This window comes from Struthio camelus, chromosome 3 (assembly GCF_040807025.1).
Source record: "Struthio camelus isolate bStrCam1 chromosome 3, bStrCam1.hap1, whole genome shotgun sequence".
In the NCBI taxonomy this organism is placed as follows: domain Eukaryota; kingdom Metazoa; phylum Chordata; class Aves; order Struthioniformes; family Struthionidae; genus Struthio; species Struthio camelus.
The window spans coordinates 125,133,722-125,159,542 of record NC_090944.1 but is presented as its reverse complement, the minus strand read 5'-3'; the positions used below and the strand labels follow the sequence as shown (position 1 = coordinate 125,159,542).

General features: G+C 41.2%; 1 long non-coding RNA gene across 4 annotated transcripts in view; it reads left to right on the top strand.

The window, feature by feature from the left end:
- The window catches only part of LOC104151418 (uncharacterized), a 34,148-nt gene extending 8,734 nt beyond the window's left edge, over nt 1–25,414 (top strand). For all 4 annotated transcript variants that reach the window (XR_011140486.1, XR_011140485.1, XR_011140484.1 and 1 more), the window contains 3 exons: nt 134–247; nt 3,220–3,396; nt 22,172–25,414. This is a non-coding gene — a long non-coding RNA (uncharacterized lncRNA). The remainder of the gene's footprint in view (nt 1–133; nt 248–3,219; nt 3,397–22,171) is intronic.
- Nucleotides 25,415–25,821: the final 407 nt, after the last annotated feature.

The following is a 25,821-nucleotide window of genomic DNA, read 5'->3' as shown; positions in this document are numbered from 1 at the left end:
TACATTACATTACAGCACTGCTTATAAAACTAGAAAAATAAGTGTTACTTTTTGTGTATTTTGAGCCACAGTTTTGTAAGAAAATAACCTTTTTTTTCTTTGTAATAAGTGGCCATATTTTGTTTATCCATAGATAAACCAGCACTGTAGCATACTTCTGGTTTTTGTGACCTCTCCAAAACCTTTGCGCAGGCATTTCCTGATTCCTGGATTCTGCAGATTTAGAACCAAAAGAGCCTGAAGAGCAGTGAGTATCAGCAATATTTCCTTCTTCTGTTGAGCACTCATGGGTCAATCCAGCAGGAATTAGCACAAACCGAAATAACTGTTTTTGCCCAGACTCCCCTTTCTGTGAGGAGTAAATTCCCAAATTCTAATCTCATCCCTGACTGTAGCCCACTTCATGTGCATGTAAGGCATGAGGTAGCTGGGGCCAATGTGCAGACAAAGGATTAGCACCCGTGGGGAATGAGCTGTTCTCAACTCCCCCTGCATAACTGTGGATTTGAAGGCTTATTTCCTTACCTCTTTTGTGGTAAGTGAAGGGGAAAATCCAGTCGACCAATAAAAGAAATGGAAATACAGTCAATGGTTGTTTATTCTGGCTCCTCTGTGTTGCCCCTTCATGGAAAGGGGTTGTGACTAGGTTTTATGTTGCTAGTGCACTACTCTCCCTGCGTAAGTAACTTCCAAGGCCCATCCTCCCATCTTTGCCAGGGATGCATTGGAGATAGCAGGAGATACATGCCCGTTCTGATAGTTTCCAACCACAGGGAAGACCTCCAGAGTTGCTTGTCAGCTGATATGACGGATCATCTTTACCTGACTCAACGGTGCAGGCAACCAGGCAAAGAATCATGGAGTTATAAACTGGCCCTTGTCATCTCCTTCAGGGTATGATGTGCGGGAAGATGTTAATCCTGACAGACAGCGAGTCCAACTCAGAGTTTACCGGTCCTTAGCTGGAGACAAACTGTTTAGAGAAGTCTTAATGCAGGAACAAATCTTATCACAGAAAGAACAAATTCAAAAGATAAGCGTCGTATTCAAGACATAACAATTCAGTTGCAGAAAGAAAAAAGCTGCAAATGCAGAAGGTGTCTGTTAAGTGCACTGTTCAAGCTAGGATGGAGATAGGTCCTGGAGCTAATGCAAAAGGATGTGATTCATCTCTTACTGAAACTACACCAAAACTTCTCGTGAAAATATAAAGAACATTAACGTGAGTTACGTCAGAGTATATACTCCATCAACAATGTGAAGTCTGTTGCTTAGAGAGAGGGAAGAATACATAGTGTGTAATTTCAATACCACTGAAGAATACAACCTATATATTTAGGTATGTCAGCTGTGCAGCTGCACTTAAGTATCTTTCAGCATATCCATTACATTTGCATATGATATATGTAAATTGATATATCCTTAACTCATATCTATTTCTGTATGCATAGATATAGTATGTATGCATATACATGTATTCATATATAAGTATGATATAAGCACATATTCATTCAGAGCATTTTAATATAGTTAAAGCACTGTGCCAAAAATGTACACCATCTGTTTTCAATCAAAATAGCCTATTTCAGAGGAAGGGAGTGTTGTCTGGTGATCAGAGCAGGAGAACTAAAGAGTCAGGACTCATGGATTCCGTTCCAAAATCTGCCAGGGCTTGGCTGTGCGGTTTTGACAAGGTCTGCAACTTCTGTGTGCCCTGGTTTCCCCATTTGCAGAATGGGGCAGTATCTACTCACAGGATGTTGCAATGGAAAATATAATTAGTATGTGCTTGTAAAATATAGAAATTCTTCTTATATCATCATGGTATGTTTGAAGAGTGGAATTCAATTTAGGAATACGGTAAGGGATTTGTGGTACATAAATATAAAGACATACACATGTAGTAGCTATGTGTATACTTACAGCTATTTGTACATGCATGGGTATAATTTTTGAATGATGAGACCCTTCATAAACTTAATGGGAAATAAGGTGCTCAACACTCTATCAATCTAGCCAGTACTGCAAAAGTTTTCACACTCTGTCAAACAGGGTTTCCATGGTGACAGCAGTACACCAGTGGGCTGTACCTAATTTTTGTCCTGAAATAGGAAAATACAAATGGCTATTGGGATTTTCTGGCAGATTCCCTGTGGAGAAAGCCTAGCTCCACTGAAGACAATGACAATACCGCCATTAGCATAATTAGGTCAAGATTTCATCCCGCAGCTTTTTTAGCTTCAGAGTGTCCGTTTCAGGAATACAGCAAGGACTGATCAGCCCTTCCCCACAATGCTTCCTCTTGGACATATTGACCACATTTGTGCCATGGCAAAGAACAGCATTTCTTCCTGTGCTTCACAGGCTGAGCTGGGCTGCCCTGAGCCAGGCTTTGGTGAAAGTGCCCTAGCCTAGGTGCTGCAGTGAGCAAAGCAGGGGAGGGTGCTCCAAGCTCCCAGGCTTCCACAGTGCTCACCTGTTGCTTCCCAAACTTCTCAGGTTCCCTCCATCATATGCACCTCTGGGGGGTGATACGGCTAATCCTGGCCCCTGGGGAGAGCAGTCAGGGCCACGTGCCATGGGATGAGAAATACCCTTTAGGAAATTGCATAAGTGTGCCAGCTGTGGGGCGTTGAAGAGGAAAAGAAATACAGTGTTTGCATGCCTGGGTTTGCCTGGCTGCCAGTAGGAAAGTGGCAGTGAGAGAAATCGTGTGTGCTGAGTGCTGTTTATGTATTCTGCATACTGAGGTATTCTAGTATTTGATAAATATTTGATGCAAATATGAGTATATTTCAACATGTATGTCTTGGTCTCCAGCACACTGAGATGGGCTAAGCTTGTTTGTTTTTGATAAGATGTATGACAGCTGCTGTTTCCCACGTTGCACCTTGTATCTCATTAGTATGCTGTTACTTTTTCTAAGTACAGCTTCAAAAGTACGCTGTGGATCTTACGATGTACAGTCCCAAAATGAGGCAAATTGCTCATCCAGGCAGACTAGTATAGTTACATGTGTGCTTAAGCAAGGAAAAGATGGATCTCATGGCTATTCAGGTTTGTCACTCAATAGAAATGCTTTGATATATGGGACTGAAGAGAATATGTGATGTCAGGTTATGCTGAATAGACAAAACAGTTGATTCAAATAACAGTTTGTGGGAATTATCCCTCCACTTTTGAGATGCTAACAAAAGTTGATATCTTTTCTGTTTGTAGGAGCATCTGCTCTTTGGATCCCATGCACTATATTTTAAAGAGCGCGAGTGTTGTAAGCAGTTGGGATGTGCTTTCTAAATACAGCCTTCAAGCTTCGCTGCGATATGAAGTCTGAGAGTTTCTATCGTACACATGCGTCATGTTCACTTTCAACTGGCTTGAGTCAGAATGTTGAAGGTAACAAACTTACTAACCAGGATAAACTATCTTTTCAGTTCTTGAACGTTTGTAATATTATATTCCTCTTTAAAGAAAGGGATTGCCAGCCAGCTACGACTGCCAGCCAAATGAGGCAATGGCTTACTTCTAATTTCAGGTTCGGCAGAACGAGGTTCTTGAACAACATGATGTCATTATTTTTTCACATATATATTTGTGTAGGAATAATGGAAAAAATCAAATGATTAACGTTGGAATTTGAAGTCCTCTTTTCATCCCTGTGGGGTATAGCTGTAGTATGGATTGGATATGCCTTGTCCTCCCGTGTCTGATTCACAGGTCAGTTGATGATCTGGCTACCAGTGATACAGCAAAACAACCCGGGGTGGAGGGGTGGGTGGCTGGAGCAGGGAAGGAAGGTGGGGCGTGGTGGAGTGGGACCAAGGATCCAAATTCTGCTTTCTGCATATGATAATCTGCACGTAAAGGTGAGAGGGGATGTATGTAGAAGCTGCATTGCTTGTGCGCAGAAAGTAAGAGCTATTAATTCCATCAGTTCATGCAGTAAGCTTATACAAATACACCAGAGGCTCTCCTTATGTACAGGCTTACCTTTTGGGAAGAGCGAGGTTTTGCTTTTATGGCCCATTTGTTCCTTTGTCTCCCTACTGTGTCTTCTAAAAGGGAGGCATGAATTCGGAGTGTGTTGCCAAAGAGCATCAGCTAGCTCTGGGGCTGGGGCCAAGAGATAGCAATAGGAAGCTGGTGAGGATTGCTCCCTCTCCACACGCCTGGCGCAGAGGGGAGCGCGTGCCTGGGTCTGACCTTGAGTGGTTGGGCAGACGATGAGGAGGGTGAGTCGCTGGGCACGGGCGCCTCTGCTCCCCACAGAGGCAGCAGAGCCAGTGGGGAGCAGCGCTTGTGGGAGGTTGTCTCCAACAGCCCCTTCTGCTGAACCAGGGCAAACAGCGTCTGGCACAGCCCAGCTTGGAGGATCTATTGGGTTGCCTTACATCTGAAGACACTTGACTGACCCAAATAGCAGGGATTTTGTACGTTGCCAAATGCTCTTGGCACATCAACAAATGCATGAAAATATTTGTTTTACCACCAGACTGAGAAATAATTATGAATCTGGAAGGCAAAAAACTGCAGATTTTTTTTCCCCTGCAATTTCCAAAGAGCATGACTTTTAAATTACGTATCACTCCCTAAACCCCAAAATTGTTCAGCAGTCTGTGGGATGGTAGTGTTCTCAGGAATTTATAACTGAAAAATAATTTGTTCTCGTTTGTAATACACTTTCACTATGTACAGGGATTATTCTGACATTGTCAAGAAAGGCCTTGTGACTTCTGTTCATGCAAGCCCCTCAGAAGAAAAGGAGGGAAAGGAGACAGGAGAAACTTACTTAAATCCTTTAGTCAAGTGAGATAAATGCAGTTTATCAATGACTTTTTAACTGAAAATCTGCAGGTGTTCCCCGCTCCAAGGCAGCATTCCTGACACCGGTAGTACTTAAGATGATTCGCAAAAGGAGGAATGCTCTAATGGTTTATATATATACATATACTGCACTGGATTTGCCATTCTCAGGTAGATGCTACATGGTGCGATAGTTTGAAATAACTAGCAGCTGTTGTGTCAGCCTTTGGAGCATACTGAGGTCATCACAATACACCAAATATAGTTGGATCAGGAAGTGAACTGCACTGGTATATATACTGATCCTTTTTTTCCAGTTTCTGTTCCTATCTATGTTGAGCTCTTTCTCCAATACAAAGTGCAAAAGCAGGGCTTCAGACAAGCTATGTCTGATGCTCTGGCAAATCTTGGGGTACCTCAAAAATAGTATCTGAATGCTATAGGTGATTTGAGTCTCACTTTGGGGTCAACATCCAGCTTCTGCTTTTGCTTTGTTACATTTCTTCAGTGTCTGGACCTAGATGATAAACATCTCAGGTAAGACAGACTGGCAGAGGCTTGCTATCAGGCATATGTCAGACATGAGACTTACGCTATTATTACAAAGAAAACTGAACAATAGGCAGTGGGAGCGCCTGAGCGCTCCAAACCACAACCCTGCTAGACTTCTCCTCCTTCCAAGTCTGATGAGGATCCAGATGCAAAGGAACTTTTCCAAAAAAGCAAACCTTGGCTCTCAGTGCTTAATGCTGCAGAGAATTATGCAGTTTCTGAAATTTTTCTTTGAGAACATTTGTTTTCCTGATGGTGTTACTTCATGGACTATATTTACTTTTTCCATTTTGTTCATGGTTACCAGTGTGTCTATTTTCATAGTCATGCTTTAGAAACAGAAGTTCCTTTCCCTCTCTCCTCTCTAATCCTTGTAACCCTCACCCAAGGTGGGGGCAGAAGCCAAAGCTTAACACCTCATTTGGATAATAATTCCTGCTCACCTTTTCCCTCCTCCCACTTTACTTGTCCCTTTATTAGATTAGCTCTGCAGAATGAAGTGCTAATGGGTGCTTTCTAACAGCTTTGAAAAACATAGTAATGAAAGGAGCCAAGTAAGAAAACAGAATGTTGGCTCCAGTAATGGAACACAAAACCTTTTACCTTCATGCATGGATTTGAATCTAATCCAGCTCAGTAACAGCCCAAGTTGTTAATATGTGAGAGTTATTTGGTAGTCTGAAGTAGTTCAAGTTCTTAGTCCCTTTTATCAGGTAATGGAACATAAAACCTTAGACTCCATGCATAGTCTTGAATGTCATCCAACGCAGTTCTTACTCTCTGGGGGGATGTGGTTGTCTGTGTAGAAATAGTCCATGCTGTTAGTCAACTTTCTAGTGGATGAACTTCCCTGTCAGAGAAGGAGTGAGATCAAGGAGCACTGCCCCATCATGATGGCCTTCCTGGTGGTAGGGAATGCTGAAGAGTCCAGGGACTGAGTTAGGAGACCGTTCCACCTGTTTACCAGCACATGAGCTACGCTATGCGCAACACATGGGAGCATTGCAGCACTCTCCAGAGTTAGTGAAGGAATAAGGAGCTCTGTAGAAATGAACAGCACCTCCGGGAGATGCTGGCATTTGACAACCAGCTCCCTTGCTGCTTTTATGTGGAAGATGCAAAAGGGATCTCTTTAAAACCCATGTCTTGTACTAACTGGTCTGGATTTGCTCTTCATTGATGTAAAACGTATTCAGAAAACCCCAGAAAACAAGTTCGTAAAAAAATCTCTAAATCTTCTCTTCTGAAAATCCCTTGAGGGTAAGATTGGGCCCAAAGAGCATGAAGGGATCCCAGAGTTAATTTAAGCTGAGAGGTAGGCAAGAATGGAAAAATTCTCACACATAAGTACTCTGTACTCTAAAGAAACTGGCTTTCATGAACTGTGTTAGAGTTGTGACCTGAACAGGCCTCTGTCTTCTTATAGGGCTAGTGCAGACTGTGCAGGAGATGTGTAACCTTCTGGGCAAAGTTCTGTGGTATGTCTCTGTGTCTGGCTTGCAGAAATGTAGAGATTCAGGCATATGCTTGGGCACAGATGGGTCACAGGTCAGGGCACAGGAGCAAACCCAGCTCTGCACAGTGCTTTGGGCTTGTCAAAGTGTTCTAGGAGCTCTCCAGCCCAAACGACAGAGGTGCTGCGGATGCTCAAGACCTCACAAAACCAGGCTCCAAAAACAATGTTAAACAGGTCTTGGGCCTGGCTTTCAGAGTGTTGGGTTCACTTTATACTGTATTTTCAGCAAAAGCTATCTGTCAATAATAGATCTTCCTAGCCTAAGGGAGAACGTTCCAGTTATATCAGCTTCACAAGGTTTGCCTATTGCACATCCAGCTTTGTTGACAATGTAGCACAGGATTTCCCCATAGAGTTTTTTGGAGAAAAAGTGCATCCCAGCCTTTTTGACCCATCGTGGCTACAGTACCTTTGGGCAGAACCAAGACAAAGGCAGTGCAAGGGGAGGAGGGGCTAAAATGATTTTTAAATACCATTGTAACTAGTGCATTTTAGCAGCCTTGGATGATCTGCTTCTCTTTTAAGACAGCAGCTACGTAAAGACATTCCTAAATGTTCTGTCCCTGAACAAAGAGGGTTGGCCTCTCACACACTGAGTCTCGGTCTCCCCATCCGATTATGGGGTATGTGATGAAGTGTAAACTCATGGTATGACTCTCTTCATGGTGGGAGAGCCCTAGTAAAGCTTGCATTTTGTCCTGTTTTGCCAAAACTTCAACTCTGTGGACCGACTGTCAAGTTTGGAGTTGTCTGATGGATTAAAGAATGGGATCCAAGCAAGCCATGTAGTGTGATCTGATTTCTCTTACTGCCTTGGCAATGTAGGTTAAAACCAATATAGGACCGTAGTTCTTTTCCCCTTGTTCTTTCTTCAAAAAGACAGAACTTCCTTTCAGCTTCTTGCAGCATATAATGAATGCAGAGTGGCTCAGGATCAACTCCAATTAAACTAAATGTTTCCTCTACATGATGATCCATTTGCAACAGTAATGCATCAGAATTAACATTTAGAATTTATTTCCAGAACCGATATTATAAAGTATGATTAATTTTCAACAAGATTAAAATAATTGCTTGTAATATTTTAGTAGGCTTTTCCAGGTGATCAGAAATTTGTGAATGTCAAGTTACCATCAGAGTTTCAAAATGCATTCACTTACCGTTTCTACAAGTGCAAAACAATCTGAAATAATAAGTGTAAAATGTCAGTGATACCATCTATCAGGACATAAAACTTCTTTAAAAATGTCGTTAGCTATGCCCTTTTTCAGGAGATCTGGAAACAGGGATCTTAATCATGTACGGAGTCTACATTTGCAGAAAAATCTTAGATATTAGAATTCTTGAAATTGAGTTTCTATCTTCCCTTATTCTGCAAACTCTTTTGATTTTTACATGTCACTTTCCTTCTTGCCTTGTGTACTGAATCCCTGAGAATGTAGTTGATATTCACATCTCCCAGAACATGACATTCACGTTGGACTGGTTTGGGTACAATATTTAGAAAACGTTTTCCTAATGCTCTATCAGTTTTCATTGGCAAGCGGTCAAGACATTTTTATTTATTATATTTTTGGAAGCCCAAATCTTTAGGGGTCCAATCTTGCCAGCCCAAACTCTTATCCTCATCAGTGCAATTGTAACCTCCAGCCCTTGTGTTATCAGAGAAGCAAAATTTTTTGTCTACTCTCTTGAGCTACAGACAAGAGAAAATCCCAATTCTTTTCTGTGTGAAGCCCTTGTACTGTTATATTCTGCAGGATTAGGGCCAGGACATCTCAGCTTGCAGCTCCTCCGTGCTCAATTACAACTTCAGTACGTTATCCGCAGTGTCTGCTACTTTCTCTTGGGCAGAGCTTTGATTAGCATGTTTGCAAAGATAGCCAAATTTCAGTCTGACATCTTCCTGATCCCTGCATGCTTTTGGATTTCCAAAACAGTGGTATGAGTCATAAACTATTCCCTGTAAGGTAAGCCTTGCTGTTTTGCAAGCTATGAAGGAAGCCTGTGTTATTTTTAAAGGACAGAATTTTTCTTTCATTCCCTCCTTCCCTCCAGACACTCTCTCTGTTTATTTTTCATTCTGCCCAAAACCTCCTTTGTTTATATCTCACATTTTGGAAATTTCTTTCTTCTCCTTCATCTAACTGTGCTTTTATTCTGCACACTTTCTCTTAAGAGGCTAGCGAGATCTGGAAAGAATCAGCCGTTTACATTGATAATGTTCCAGCCCGATTAGCAAATGTTTGGAAAAGACCTCATGCTTTGGGCACCAACTTCTCTTTGATTGGGGTAAAAAGCTTTAATGACTGGGGTTACTTCTCGATAGAGGCTTTTTTCCTTTTCCGTGTCTGGTCCTAGTTATTATCAAAGGCAGATTACTAGATTGCGTGGACTGACACCGGTCTAGTCCAGTCTGGCAGTTCTCACCTCTCTATAAATGTGAGCCCAGATCCATTTCAATCTAAGCTGGATGTTCTTTTTGATACAAATAGGATAAAAAATGAGGTCTATTCAGTAAAATTAATTTGCCACAGAAAGTAACTGGTGACCTTTGTATCTATCAGGCCTGTGTACTTCCTGAACTGACTCCTGAGTTCCACTGTAAGAGAGGGAGCCACAGAGCTTTTCTACATATTTTAAACTCTACGTAGTCGCAAACAACAAAGACGTACTAGAAGGCTTCACTTGTCTGGGTTTAGACATAAAGCAAAGTTAAATTTAAAGCCCAGACAATACGCTCGCAACTAACTTTTTAACTTTTTTTTTTTTTTTTAAAACCTGATTCTATAGACGGGTTTGCTTCATTTCAAAATCCATGTCATGAGGCTGAGAATACCAATACACTTTTCAAAGAGGGGTTGATCCTTTAGGCACTTATCTAGTTGAACTGGAATAATTGCTTCCTTTCCTCTTGTATTTCTTTAGGGCATTTTTGTATGTTGGAATCTTAGGAGTTTGTGTTGACCAGAGCACAAAGCCATAATAGCAAGTTGCAGCCAGATTTCAGGGACAAAGCTGATGATTAACTCTGGTGAAGCTCTAATGCAAATCCTCTCCCATTTAAATCCCTAGCTCGCCTCCACACTGCATGTTACGGTGTTCTCTCCACAGACACAGCCCCACCTTACCGAGTGACACACCACCATCAGCCTCACACAAATCTTGCAGAGCTCTGGGCTGCAAAGTTTTGAGATGAAATTCACATCTGAGGGCAAGGGATAAATAAATGACACAATGTGCAAGTCACTTTAAAGCTTTACAAAGCATGTAGGGCTCATGCTTTGTGAAAGGAAATTTGCTGTGGGTGATCCGTTAAAGTGTAGTTTTTATTTTTTTCCTGGCTAATGAATCAATATTGTAAATGTTATATAATCTACTGTGTGTGTGTGTGTGTGTATGCGTATTTGTATTTATATGTACATACCTCCAAACACAGAGGTATGCACCGTTATATAAAATCTGCTGTGATGACACGGGTTAGAATGAAATCAAGCTGCTGTAAAAGTAGAAACTGTGTAGTTCTCAGGCATAATATTTTTTCTGCAGACATCTATGGTGATGGCAGTGAGTTGCTAATGCAGCAAGAAAGATGATGGAAAAACAAAGTAATTCTACTGATATCCATACATCTACATCAGTGTAAATTAAATGAGAACTTAACTCCAAACTGCCAAAAGGCCGTTAGGCTCATGTTTAAAAAAGATTGACATTGGGCTCTGATTTTGGCGAGGTTCAGGTTAACATCGGACAGTTGAATTCCATAGACATCTCCACACCTCTGGGAGCAGCATATTCACAGAGAGACAATTTGACCTCTTCCAATTTATACATTTGATCTAATGCACTGGAGGTCATCTAAAAATAGACGTCTGGAGAGGAACTCAGCTAATGCTTCTGAGCAACAGAACAACAGCAGCTCTCCTTCTTCCAGTGTCTTTCTGTGTCTGTACCAGCCTTCAGCCCAATCTTCCCTATAGTAGAAAATCACTTTTATCGCAGATCCCCTCGGAATAGATATCTAGATGCTTAGTAAGTCTAAAGGAAGGTTTGTCAGCCCTTCATGGATAACCAGATGTTGGGAAAAGGATGGTGTGTCTTTTCCCTGAACAAACATTCCTGGCATTTATGCATTTCCTCCCATATCTCCTTGAAAAATGATTGTGTGTAAATTTAGTGCTGCCAAACTGAGGGCCTGGGAGAAAATGGATTACTCATTCATTTTGTAATTATAGTTGGTCAAGACCTGGAATTTCTGTTTTCTGGGAAATTTGACACTGAAACATTACTTTTTATTTTGATTCAGAATATTTAAAACAAAAATATTCCCATAAAGCAGAAATTCTAAGGTAGGATTGTTTCAGACTTTTTTGTTTGAAAATTCCAAGGCTTACTGTTCCTTTCAGAATTATTTTAGTTTTCATTATATGATGACGCTGCTGATGAAAACTTGCTTTTAAATCATCAAATGCAACTCCTACTTTTTGGACTAGAAAAGATAAGATATTTTATTCAGTACTAAACAGCATCTGACAATATTATTTAAAAATTCATTAAAACAGTAAATTTCCATTATCCTCCATCATATGCAATCCTTTAGCCATATAACATGTCAGTAATAATGGTTCATTTAGTCTAGTACTACTACCAAAATTAAATAATGTAAAGAAAAATATTAATTTTAGGATCAAATTTTAAAAACTGCCAAAACAAGAAACACTTCCATTTCAACATTTGCCTGGAACTATTAAGTGCAATCAACAGGACTTCACATTTAACAGAATGGTGGATCAAAAGACTTTTACAAATACAGTATTTTATCTCTGAATTTCTAAAATTCTGTCCATGTCCAAATAGTGTGGCAGATGTTTGGTGGTTTACATGTGTTTAGTGTTTCCATTCCCATCCTCCTGCACAGACAGCTCATCTCCAAAACCTTCTTTCAGTATTGGTATTTTGTTGATAATTTCCATAGAGAGATCAAATGATTAATTTACATAGACAGTGAAATACTAATCATCAAAATTTATCAGGTAAAACCCCAGTTTTCTCATCCTGTTATTTTAGAAAAAGAACAGTTATTAACACATTTTCTATGAAGTAAAAATGATTTCTGAGATTCATCTACAGGGCAAAAGGACTGAACAAAATAACTCACTTTGGAATCAATGTACCATTACTTTCTTTTAAAATGCCACTCATTTTCCTCTCTGGATTATTAACTTCATTTTGAAAGGGTGCAGTGCAGCAAAATTCATTCTGGCTCTGCAGATTTAGTAATGTGCTAGCAGAACCACCAATTGTGAAGAGAATTACTCTCTCCTCACTGAAGTAGGCATAACATAGTGGCAGAAAGGAAGCAGAGCCAAAATTGCAACAGATAGGTATGGCTATTTTTAAAGTGTGTGACAATTTCTCTGCTGTATGACTTTACACCCTGCATAACTTTAAAATAGCCATATGTCACGGAGAATCCCTGCCTAGAGCAGCTCCTTAATCCACAACTGCTGTCAGAAAAGGAAAATAAAACTTAACGGACCAAATTTTGCCCTCCATCACATGAGGTCATTACATTAGGGGTTCCACAGATGTAGCAAACGGTACTGTTTCTTTGCCAGGTTTAAGATGTTCTCATATATTTATGCAACCAAATAGAACTGAGTTGAAATAATACACTATGGGAGAGCATTGATCCTTCAGCAGTTCTGGTCTCACACTTGGAAACTCGCGTGTGATTAAAATAGTGCTCAGCACATGGGCAGTGGACACGCTTGTCATGCTTGAATAGTGAGTGGAGGAGTCTGGCAGTCCACGGTTTGTCCTGGGTGCCATGTGGGCGTGCGGGCAGGATACTTACCACCCTTTGTGTATTGCTTGCACATCTCTGAAACAAGTTTTCTTATCTGAGTATAATGATCTTTGAATGAGATATACTGTAAGTAAGCAAACTGCTATGAGTCTCTGTAATTAGGTATAGTTGTGCTGCCTAATGCTGTGCTTTGCGTCCCTTGCCTGGCTGCTGAACTGAGCCAACTGAAAAGCATTGCTGAAAAACCTTATTCATCTTGCTTTCTACACGTCACTTTTTAAAACCTTTTTATTCTTTCCTCTTCCCGTGGAGACATTTATTCCAGTGAGGTACCTGCTGCCAAACTCCTTTCATCAATATATTGCCTGGTGATCCATATTGATTCTTTTGTCCATTTGTACTCATTCAACTCTTTCTTAGCTCTTGTACTCTTCAATTCATTATTAGCTCTTGTCATACATTTAAAGCTATGCTGCCCTCTTCTGTTCACTCTTGACCTGAATGATCTGCTTCTAAGCAAAGACTGCAGGACCAAGTCAAAACTAGTCACTTCGGTTTATCTTGTAACCATGTATGTGAACATCTCATGCCTAAGCTCTAGCCAGAGGAAAGGGTCCATATTTTTCCAGTACTTTCGTCAGTCTTTTCATATCTGCATAAATAATACCCCATAGAAATTGCCTGGTGGTAGCCATCTTATCCTTGCAAGTTTCTATTCCTTGGTATTTTCTTTTTCTATATTTTTATTTTTTTTTGTTTCAATCAACATTCTTTCTCTCTCCCTCTCTCTCACTCTCCTTTTCTCAGCCCCCACGATGTTCTTTGTTTACTGCTTATTTTCTTTTTTTCATCCATCTGCTTATCTTTCTCCTTTTTTCTCTGAGAGCTTTCTAAAGACACTTCTCCAACAGACCTAGCTAAAAGAACGTGGATTCCGATTGCAATAAACAGTTCATTAACAATTGGAGTAGACAGTCATTCAAAGTCATTATTCAGTCCCTGAGATAAGAGTTTGACACAATAATTATGTTAGCTCAGACAGTTCCCTAGAAGAGCCCATCAGGGAAACAAACCCTGCTTCGGGGGAAAGGGCAACGTATGACAGCAGAGAGGTATAGGAAAGACAAAATAACAATAATTTAGTTCTCCTATTGTTCTTGTTACCAACCCTCCTACTCAATAACTTAAAATATTCACACTGCTCTTTTTAAGAACAATGCCCTTCACCCCCATTCGAGTAGTTATTGAATGCATGTATAGTTCACTCTTTCTGAAACCAAATTTTCCAAACCATCGGTTGTGGGGAAAATTCAAAGGGAGCACTGGAGACCTAGAAAAAAATCTTATTGTTAATATAATTGCTTAAATTATGATTGATTTAATATCAAAAGAAAACAGATCATTTGATTTCTGTTGTTCTTCTTCTTAAGTATTATGCTGACAGCATCTCATTTTTCCCAGGATAAGAGCAATTGAGAAGCGGCTGTGAATACTGACTGCAAGCAGTTATATTAATCAGCCTTAAAAAGCTGGCTGCAGCTCAGTGCCTCCATGGCGAGGGAGAGTGTGTTCTATATGCTTCTGCTGTAATCACCGCCAAGTCCCACTCCTCAGCCCTGGAGGAGCTGCGCTGCTCCTGCCATGTAAAGGTAGTTAGCAATTTCCTGCCTAGGGAGAGTCAAACAAAGACTGATGAGCTCAAAAGCCTTAAATATGCAGAGCATGAAATCCTGCTGTTTTATTCCCTGTCCAAGATCCGTTTGTCACTGCCTCCCTGGCACTGAGCATTTCTAGAGACTGGTTCTCTAGTCAGCTGCCTAATATTCCAAAACTGGAAACTTAGTCTCAGGAAGCGTTAAATATCTCAGCAAAAGAGCTGTAAATTCTCAGCTCACCAAGGAAAGATGACGAGAATGTTACCTCTTTGAAAGCACTGCGGGACTGGAGCCCTAGTTTATATGTCTTGGTGTATACATACTTGTCGTTCCCCTGTAGCACAGGCTGCTTCTAATGTGGAGTATGGCTGTTGCCTCCTCTGGAGCTCTTTTTAGGAGCACAATTGTTCATGTTTTGTTGTTCTCTAATAGCTACTTGATTTTGTTCCGTCAAAACTTTACGAGGGCTGGTAGTTGTTTTGATAAAATTTCTTCAGAATATCCCTCTTTCCTTTTCTGCTTTATTAACTGTATCCTCAAAATCTCATGTGCCTCTGCCTGCTTCACAAGGAACTTAGATTTTCTTCCTGAGCTTTGCACAGGCGTATCGCCAAATATCTCGCTAATCTTTCACTTGCCTGAAGGCCATATAACAAGGAAGATTGCCTTGAGCATTTGCTTTCATCCATCAGCTTTGCTCTCAAGGTGTCCAGCAATCTAACAGTGTCCATTTCATCTTGGGATCTTCACTCAAGACATGCCTGGAGGTCCTGTAATGCTCTGCAATGGAAAACTTTTTGCTTACATCTGGAATCACTGTTCTTGACATCTCAGATGGAAGTGGGGGGAAACCTTTATAGAGAAAAAGGACAATGAGGCAAGATGTTAAGACAACTAGTCGGTCAGTGAGTCACAGCTACTAAACGTTTGGCACCAGCCACAAAGCAACTGAACGTAGCCAGCTCTAAAAGGCCCACGAGATGTCTCATGCTCATTCACACACACACTCACAGAATTCAGACAAGCAGTTCCATCCTCTGCAGGGTCATAAGCAGCTTCAGCACAGAGTTTCCTCAGGAAAAGTTATTTTGCTTTCCTTCAGCTGATCCTTTAATACACTGGTTTCTGCTGGTGCATTAGGGTCTGATTTGCAGACCGCTGAACCCACTGTGAGTCTTTCTTTGGTCTTCAGTCGATATACCACAGATCAGGCTTATAGCAATCAGTTTGGGACCCATGTGTTGATGGTTTACAAGGTAGATGTTGATGATGTAAAACAGTAGAAGAGCGGGCATAAAGTAGGTCTGACCGTCTGTGTAGGATGTAGTCCGATGGCTTCTGATTTCAGCTGTGGCCTCTAGGTATAGCATATAGTCACTGCTGAAAGGGTAACAGCTTCGAAGGGGAGAAGGGAAGAAGGCGGTAGGGAGAGAAGATGGAGAAACGACAGGGCATTGAAAAAGAAAGACAGGAGGACTAAAGATTGGTGTTTGCACAGGGGAGTAAAGAGGAATGTGAGGAAGTCACAAAAGAGAAAATTGGTTGGAAACTGAAACCAGGTTTTCCCAAACACCCCTGAGGGATAACATGCCTATAATAATAACAAGAAAGGGGCATACAGCGTGGTACATAAATAAGAGAGGCTTCTAAAAATACTTGCAGTTGAACTGTAATACTATAAGGTGTTGGTAGACACCTCTAAGTAGAGCAAAAATATAAGCCCCACATTACGGACTCAAATGGGGCAGTGCCACTTGTGTCAACTGTGAATTTGATCTTTGTTTTTTGTAATCTGTTCAGATTTTTGGAAGAATCTTTTTAAGAGAAAGTTCCTCAGTCCACTTGCTTTGAAATGAAAAAGTATCATCAAGAAATTATTATTTCAGAACTAGATTAATAATACACTATCAAATTCAAATGTTCTTTATTATGGTCTTGAGAGCTTTTTGCCTGAAACATGCTGCAGGTTGGAGAATAGGTTTTAAAAGCCTAAGCCTAGTCCAAAAACACTATGAATGGTTTTCTGGGAAGGAAAGATTATATATTACACTTGGTTCCTCTCCAAGATATGTATGTCTTACATGAATACTCCTCTGTCTCCTTCTGTAGTGACATATCTGAGATCAATTATGCCAACAGTAAAGTCTGGAATTTTTATAGTCAAGCTCTTTACGAGCATTTTCGAAGAAGAACTTATGAAGGCTGAGGCATAGGAAAAGTCAGATAATCCTGGCCTGTTATCTTCATCATCTCCAGGCCTGTGTCTTTTCCTCTTTACCCTCTCCAAGTGAAAACACTGGCTCATGTAATACACATACTCCATTGTAATGGTTTAAATGGCCATCTGTATGTTTATCGGAGGGCTCCATGAATCGGCAGCCTCATTAGCGCTTCTGTCGTGGACGGATGGGCCAACACAAATTCTGCTTGTGTCAGATAAATTCTCCTCTTCTGCCTCTATCTCTTTTGTTCGTTTCTTTTGCACTCTCTCTCTAATTTTTCTTTTCTCTCTGGGAGTTTATTCTTGATAAAACTCACTTCCTGATTTCTTGGGTTGGATCCTGAAGCTCTATACATGGTAAGAGAAACTGCTCTGAAAAGAAAAGAAATTTTAACCTGTCTATGTCTTTTGCTGCAGAAGTAGTATTAGTGAAATTAGTGGGACTAGTTGGAGAAAAAGGAGTTATGCAGAGTGAGAGAGGGTATTATTTAGTTTCTACATAGTAACCTTAAGCCATGACTAAAGATCTGAAAGTTTTGAAGGTTGCCTAAGTTTATTTACCTTTTTGGAATGACAAGAAGAGGTGAATTCGTGTCAGGATTGTAAACACAGTGAAAGAACACTCATTGATTATAAGCAAAAAAATTTTCACTGCATTTCTTGCGTGTGTCGGTAGAAATATTTCATTTGGCTTTTGATTTTGATGAAACTTGTTTACACATAGGGTGTTGATTTTGTCATGCTTTGTTGCACTGAGTAGTATTTTGCTGCACAAATACTCCTGCTGGGTGAGCTAAGTATTTAATAAATTCTGAGGAGCAGTGTTGTGCTTTACCAGCTGGGGAACAGGAAAGTGGAGAGAGAATTTTGTTGGTTTGTCCCTACGAAGGGAGGTCCCTATCTTTTGCATCTATGTCTTAAATAGATGCTTAAAGAGAGAAAACATTAGCCTTAATTCAGACAAGTTTCTTATCAATTCAGCAGAGATGCTGCTGTGGCTCAGCCGCAGGTGAGATTTTCTCTCTGGAAAGATACTGTCAGAGTGATATGTTGGGCTTCCAGAATAATTTTGTAGAATTTTCTAGATCAAATCTGCTGAGTTTAGTTCGCTGCCTCAGCTCTGTCTGCAGCCTAAACATCCTGATGGATCTTTTCTGACTTACTCCTCAACAGTAATATCAACTTCAACTGGAATTTAGAGTGAGTGTGAGGACATTAAAGAGATAAAGGAGCGATAGTTGAAAATCACTGTGAGTCAAATGATTATCTACTCGTAAGTGCTTTTGAAAGCCATCTGCAGAAATTGAGACAACAGAATCCAGTTTTCTCTTTTATCAGAGAGCTTGTTCGGGAAAGGTAATGGAGCTAAGAAGGAATACATTTACTTTCAACGGTAAGTAATTAGCTATGACTGAATATACACATGCAGCACATATGTGGTGGAATAAGGTGCTAGTGTAATACAGTCTTTTCCTTGGCCAAAAAATGCATTTGTAAAAATTAAAAAGGATTCCCCAGACTCATGGAAGGCGTTGTACTCTATTGATAGCTATTTGTAAGTGAACCTAGAATTCCAGTGTTCAGATTGTTTCAACATAGGTATGGGAAAATACAACCCTAGTCGTAGGAATAGGAAGGAATGTCTATTTTTCATTCTCATATAATTGAAAACTGACTGAAAACAATTGGCAGGAATCTAAATACTTACATTTGGGCAGAGACCAAACATGGAAATTTCGGGCCAAAGGAATTTTGGGGGGAAAATTATGAAGTACATAAGAACAGCTTTTTGTAAAATTATAAGTTCTCTATTAGAGGTAACTCAATGTATAAATTGCCCAACTTTTTTTTCCGCTGCTTGCTCTTGAAATCCCACGTTTATTAGTAAGTATAGAAGTAACTGAGTGTGTATCTTTAAATAGAAATTACATTCTTGTCAGCTTACCCAAAGCCCAAATATGGAACAGCGTGTCAGAGAAAACCACTAACATGAGGGATTCAGGGACTTGACAACAGTACGAGCTCTGCTTCTGCCTGATAAACAACTTGCAGTGACTTTTGCTCCCTAAACTCACATCCCAGGATGTAGAACTAAGGGAGAAGTAACCCCTTGCTTGAGGAACAGTAGAGAGGTAAAAGCAAATCTAATAAAGGGTGAAGTGTGGGAAATCTGGAAAGTGTAGGGCAACAAGGTATTAATATCCCATTTATTTTGGTTTATTACCGTCTTGGGCTGAGGTTGATAAAGAAGCACATGTCTTCACTGGCAGAAAGATTTGGCTGTACCTTGTGAACTATTGTAAGTATTAAATGGTATAGCTAAGGAGCCTACACTCCAAATGTAAACTAGTATGGCTCAAATGCTGAAGAACCACTCTATAAAAATGGCACTTCCCTGTTCTGCACATCTGTTTCTTGCATATATCCTAAGAGTCAGAACTGCTTGAGTAACATTTAAATGGAGGTTTTATTGTTTTTTTGAAAAAACATCTGTGAGTCCTGTGGAGCCAATTCAACTGTAGGAAAGGGAGCTTGTTCTTTTTCAGCATGTCTGTTAACTGCAGGATGGTTTTTGCTCTCCTCTGTTTCCGTGCGTGTGCAGTGAAGATGTGGAGTCAGCAGGACATGCCTTGCATTGGTGCAGGACTGGAGAGGAGGGCAAAAGTTGCGCTTGGGATCCTGGAGGCTGGTATGGGCTGTTTGGAGCCCGGTTTGTTGCAGAGTAGTGCCAAGGTACTTCCTTCCTGGCTAATAACCTGCCATCTGCTACTGCTTGGGGTGGCTGGAGAGCGGCTATACCCAAAGTAGACCTGTCCCCTGAGCGCTGCTGCTGGCAGGGGGAGCAGTGGCACGGTGCTGCACTGGCGTGCCACCTGGGCTCAGTTCCAAGCTTTGTTTCGTTAATGGTCCCAGCGGGGCCCACATTCCGTCTCTCACACAGCCCAGGAGGGTTGTTCCTTCTTCCCACCTCACCCCTTGGGATTGGGGTGCTTCCCAGCTTGAAGAGGGGAGTCTTGGTTAGTCTTGCTTGTGGGAGATCTCTTATGACCTTCAGAGCTTTCTGCTGAGAATCCAGCCATCCGATCAACTTTTAACAATCTTCCCTCCCCTTTCTGTGGCCTGGCCATTTTTACTGAGAAACTTAACTCCGTACCCAGCTTCCAAGCTGCGTTTTGAACTTGAGCAGCAGGAAAACACTGACCATCCTGTGCCTGGTGGTTTAGTGTGCTGAGCCACCACATCGGCTAGAGTCTAGCTCCTTATTACATCCAGATGCACAAACAGCTTGCCTGCCAAGAGTACGCTTGGTGCTTCATGAAACCCTATCACTGAAATGGATTAGTGTCAGGGCTGCCAGGAGCAGCTTTCGGGAAATGCATCGGGAGGGAGGAAGCCTCTATGTATGGAATGTCCACAACATGAGATGGGCTTAGTCCTGAAAACTGTCTTTTTAGTCATAGGTAATTAAAAGCACAGAAGGCTTAAAACAAAGAAAGAGAGAAAGGTTTGCCAAGTGACCTCAGCTTATAAATCAAAGCTCCGTAAATCCGTGCCCTCTGCATTGTTTTGCATTCGGGAGCCTCCATTTCTGTTCTTGGCACTCTGATTTGCAACGTCTTTCACTTTGACTCCTCAGCTGTGAGCAGTCTCCTAGCTTCTTTTCTGCTAGAGCAGTATAAGTCTCCTCCCACAGCTCCCTCTTTACAGTCCATGATACCTCCCACCCATACATCCTTCTGTGATTGGCACTTCTTTGAGGAGGTCCTCGTTCTCCCCAGACCTTCATGCTTTTACTGGCTTTGTTGTTGTTATTGTTGCAGCTCAGCTTAAAATTTAGAAAATGTTAATTGCATTTACAGTGTTAACTACCTGAAGAAAATGCTTAATTCTGCTTGTCTCAATAAAACAGATAAGCGTTTTGGCTTGGGGCTTACAGGCTTTCGAACAGAACCTAAAGTTATTTTGTGTTCTCTGCATAAAGGGTAGTTGCTGTTGTTTGTTCAAAGCACTGTACGCGTGCAGCCCAGACATTGCAGGTTTCTTTGTGGGTTAGAATCTATGAAATAGAGCCTTTATTTCTGAATTTGCTTGTGCCTTTATAGTGAGTCAACCACCAAAGGTATTTGAAATTCACACCTAGATCTAGATTTTACTTACAGATAGATAATAGAACCAAAGTTCAGATTCAAAGGTGACCAGCTTTCAGGATCTTCAAAAGGCAATCTGAATTTTGGGGATGAAAATTGCTTCTATAATAGTTAAACCTGAGCTTTCTAGGGGACTAGTATGCTATTCAAGAGCTTCCTTCTTCAGCAAAATAAGCAATTCTTTCTTCCGCAGTGGGGAATGATTTGTTTCAGATTTGTAGGCTGAATTCAGTCTTGTTTCTGGCCACAAGGGGACACACAGTCAAATAGAAAGACAGTGTATCCTATGCGAAATAAGTTAGTTGAAGACAGTCGGTGCCACAACATTAGTTAGCTCTGGAAGGTCTAAGAAAAAAAATATATCCTAGTCAGTACAAGTCAGATAGGAAAATATATCAGCTGAAGTAGCACAGAGATCAGTGAAAATAAAGCATATTCAGGTTTCAGGAGGCTGAAGCAGAATATGAAGCGATATATGGTGCCTGTCAGGGGCTTCAGCGCCATAAAAATACTTGGAGAAAAAGGCATGAAGGGAAGACTTGATACATCAGGGATAAATAATGTACGTTAGGGTCTCTCATCTCATGTTCATAGATTCAGATCGCTGCAGACTCAATAGCAGTCAGGCACTGTCCTCCATATGTAAACATTTTCCTTTTTAATATCATGTTTTGTAGATATATTGCTTGCAGCAATGCAGAGCGAGAAATGGTGGGCCTCCATCTCAGCACCTGGGACTGACGTCCCCCTCATGCTGACTGACTGGCACTGCTGCTGGCTCTGTCAGCTACCGGCAGAGAGCTGCATCCAGCCCGAAATGCAAGCGGTCCTGTCAGGTCAGGGCTGAATCTCCTTTGGCAGTCGAGGGGGGGAAGTTTTGACCTGCAGATAGTTGCTCTGTACAGTGACAAGGAAACTCACCTACGGAGGCAGCTGAGCAGACATCCTTCAGCGTGGTTAAAGACATTTAGGTGTTTCCTGTCTCTTCCTTCTAAAGGTGATCACGCAAAGACTATCTTCAGTGCTTCCTTCATCAGAATATTGCTACAGGCATTTCATTCACTTCTCTTTTTTCTTTATATGTGTTTCACAAAGTATCAGACCCATTCATACGGTTATTAATTAGCATTTAATTCATTTGTTTTGGATTATTACTGTCCTAAGGGCAGAATATGCTCTGGTGGAAAAGTTTGCTTTTAATTAGGTCCTTGGAAAAAAGGTTGCTTCATAGGAGGAGAAGTCAGCTGTAAACTAAAGGGAATAAAAATTGACCTTTCTTGACCAAGTGTCTGAATTTTCATGGCTTTCTCATGTCTTCATGCTGCAAGTAATGTAAGGAATGCTGCAGGCACTGTGTCGGCAAGCTCTGATATTAAAATCTTTAAACAAGTCAGTTGCGGCTTCCTCTGTCCACTTTTAGTTTGCTCATTCTTTTTTTTTCTTTTTTTTTTTTTTTTTCCTTTCCAGAAAGCAGATTCTGGAGATTGTTCCCACATGAAGCATTCCCCCACATCAGTCTGTCACTGCCGCGGAGTCACCGATACAACATCCCACTGTTCCTAAGAGATCCATGAGCGCTTGCTGATATGCCTTTGCCAGGCTTCTCCTGTCTTATTAAAAAATAGGATTTCATTTAACTCCTCAGAGAGCAATGGCTTGTCAGAGGAGACTACAAAAGCCTGCAAGCCCTTCCAGCTGGTGAAGAGCAAATTTTTGAGCAGCTCCTGCCATCTTGTGGGATTGAGGAGAACTTTCACTTTGATTATTTGTATTTGGGAAGTCAAAGCTTTCCTTCCTTCCCCACCAACTAGTCATGGAAAGGATCACTGAGCCTAGAGGTACACCCCTTTTTGCAGGAACAGACTGGGGAAAACCCACTGCCCTCAGTGGCACGGCTCTGCTGCCCCTGTGGGCAGGTTGGCCAGCTGTAGGTTTTTAGAGGAAGGGATTGAAATATGCAGGGGCTTCTCTTACTGTTGGTCATACTGGGGGATTCCTGTGGCCCCAGCTAAGGCGTGGACTGTAGAAGCATTGCTTCCGTATCCAGGGTTGTTGCCAGAGAGACCGAACCACTGAGTGTGGGGTTGGAAACCAAGCAACCCCAGCTAACCCCATCGTGCTGTGTGGGTGGCCTCAGACAAGGCTCTGAGCATAGAGAGAGAGGCCAATAATTTCTGAGTAATAATCCTGTGTTTGTCTTCTCTCGAAACTTCCCACTGCAACGAGCAACGGATTTGCTCTCTGTAAATAATGCAAGCAACTGCCAGTACATTAACCACCCTGTCCTATAGAGCTGCTGGTTGTGCAATAATTAAAGCACAACATGGTTTGAATACCAGAGGCCCAGGTGAATGCACCCAAGTTGTTGTTAACGGTTGGCAACTGAAAAAGTCTTTGTAGTTTGGTGTGATGCCTGAGTAAGTGGCAACAATATCTTGGATGTAACAAATTTGTTTTTACATCCATGCACACCATCAGCTTGATGGCTTTTTTTTTGGTCTTGCTAGATGCAGCCAGCTGAAATTAGCGTGAGCCTTTGTTCGCTTCAGCCTCCTTTGGGTTGAACTCTTCCATAGATCAGGTTTTCATGCGTTTCCAAACTTTTGGGTGACTGATCTTGCAATGTGAAAAATGCTCCTTTCATATTTTCAGCTTTTTTTTGTATTTTCTCCGTTTAAAAACACACTCAGCCAAAAGACAGAGATTTCTTCAGCAGCGCGTAATAATAGATAGCAGGAGGAGGTTCTCATAGCTTTAGCAGATCTGTCCTAGAAGCCAATAGGAATCTTTCAAAGTGGGTTTCATTGGTGCTCTGACAGCAGGGAAGCCTTGAGATCTTGGATGCTCTTCCAGGCTCTAGAGGGGAATAGTCTGGTGGACATTAGATTTATCCACTCATTCTCCCATTACCTTCTCTGCCTGTTGTTCCCAGACCTAATATCCGTACTGTCTTAGTTCCTGTATGACTCTGCATTCATAATCTACATTCCTGCCTCCCCGTAGCCCTTTGACCTCAAAGACTCCTAGTATCTTTTCTTTGCCATCTCCATCCCAGGCTCTGTTTCCCAGACACTTTATCGCACTTTACTTCACAGATTTTCTCTGCCGCATTCCAGGTCTAGGTCCCTCCTCAGAGTAGGACACTTTCCCTCGCCGTACTGCCTGGGTGTCAGCACCTGCACAAGTGAGACAGACAGACTGCTGCCTCACTTTCCCTTGCTCTTGCTTCAGTGTGACCCAGAGAAGCTCCAGATAAGTTGTGAGTACTGGGAGAGCCTTGTTCTGTCAGGTGTAGGCCTGGGTTGTGTTTTTATGAGGATGGCATATGTACATGCAGTACAGCGATGCAGAAGATCTGTGTGACTCAAGCATGAGCAGTTGCTCTGTGGGGATGGATGATGCATGCACAACCTTGGCATGCAGAGGAGTTGAATGAATTCATGCTCAGTGTGATGAAATTCGAGCCGTTACGTGAAGCTGTGAAACAGATCTTTACTGAAGATGAATAAGTTGCAGTCTTTCAAAGGCTTTGTATTTTGTGCAAACGTGGGCAGATTTTCTAGGGAGCAGCAGGTCCAGGCCAAATTTCAACACGCTCGCTCATCAAAAGTGCTTCTCTAGCTTTACTTTAATGAAAATAAAAATTAATAAAACATCAAGAAAACAACCGTGAACACTGTCATTTGAACAACAAAAGCAATATTTTTCCTTAGCCTTGTTCTTAAAAATGGATGGATAGTTTTGACTGAACTTTTCCATAGAATCAGGGACTAAGGCTAATAGTTTCTCACTTAGTATGGAAAATTGCAGCCCAGTAGGTCTGTCTGACAAATGCATGAGTAACTGAGATCTGAGCTCTGCCAGGGGATGCATCAGGCATCTTTAAAAATAGGGAGTTCTGCTGATCCTGCCTATTCAAAAGTTTTTCTAACTCAGAGTACACATTTATTGTCCTGATAAAATAACTCTGTAACTCCTTTTCATGTGGATGAAATTGTCACCTATTACCCAGTATTAGCCAGATATGAGGATCTGGGTGCAGACTAGCTAATTAACAATTAGTCTGTATTAGATTAAGGTACTAAGAAGTTCAGAGAAACATTGAGGAACCTGTTGCAACCAAAAGGGTCTGTCCCTTATTGGAATATCCTTCATTGCAGTGCCTTGTGGCATACATTGCCATGTTTTCATTTACAGGAGCTGACAGAAACTAGAAATACTTGTGGGGTTGGGTGCTGCATAGGCTGTCTCTCTCTGAACCTCATGTAAAGTTAACCCTCACTTTTCTGACATTATATATAAGCTAACTCTGCCGTCGCTTTGTAGCCTTGGACGGTACAAGCCAGAATCTCTGGAACAAAGATTTTGGTAGCATGTGTTACCGTGGTGACTACCTCTCCTTTGCACATGGGAGTCTCATGTGTATTGGTGGAGACCGAGGTGACGTAAATAATACTGAAAATAGTCCTAAAAGTTATGTCTTTGACCGCAGCATGGAAGAGGATTGAAGTAAAAGGGAATCGAATCCCAAAGCTGCATGAATTCTCTGAATTCTATTAAGACTTTTGTCTCCCAGTTTGCCCTGTGCTGAGAAACACACAGAAAGAATCAGAAAGAATCTAGACTTTTAGTTAAACAAGAAGAAATGCAACAGAACTGTCATCTTTGAGTGAAAATGAAATAAAGACTACCTTTTCATTACTTTGAAAAGTGTTTTTATGTGATTCTTTAGCAATATTGACTTTATATAAAAAAGGCTTCAAGTCCAGAAAATCACTCTCCTGTCTTTGCCTAAAGAAGAAGTAATCAAATGAATATAGTTTAGGTTAAGCAGCCAAAAAAGCCTTCATCTGGGAGAAAAGGTGGGGACTTGAAACTGGGAGCAGGGAAAGAGGCGCACAAAGTTTGTTTCTGGAACCAGGATGCTGTAAAAAGAGATTAGTGCAATGAGTATATTGGGGGGTTTGTTTCAAGGTCACAAATCTAACCCTGAACCAGTTAGAAAAAAATCATGCTGATGCTTTGCTGCATTTGGGGATTGTTTACATAGGGATTTTATTTGATGGTGAGTGGTTAGTAGATTCAAAAGCCTATTATTGCAAAAAAAAAAAAAAAAA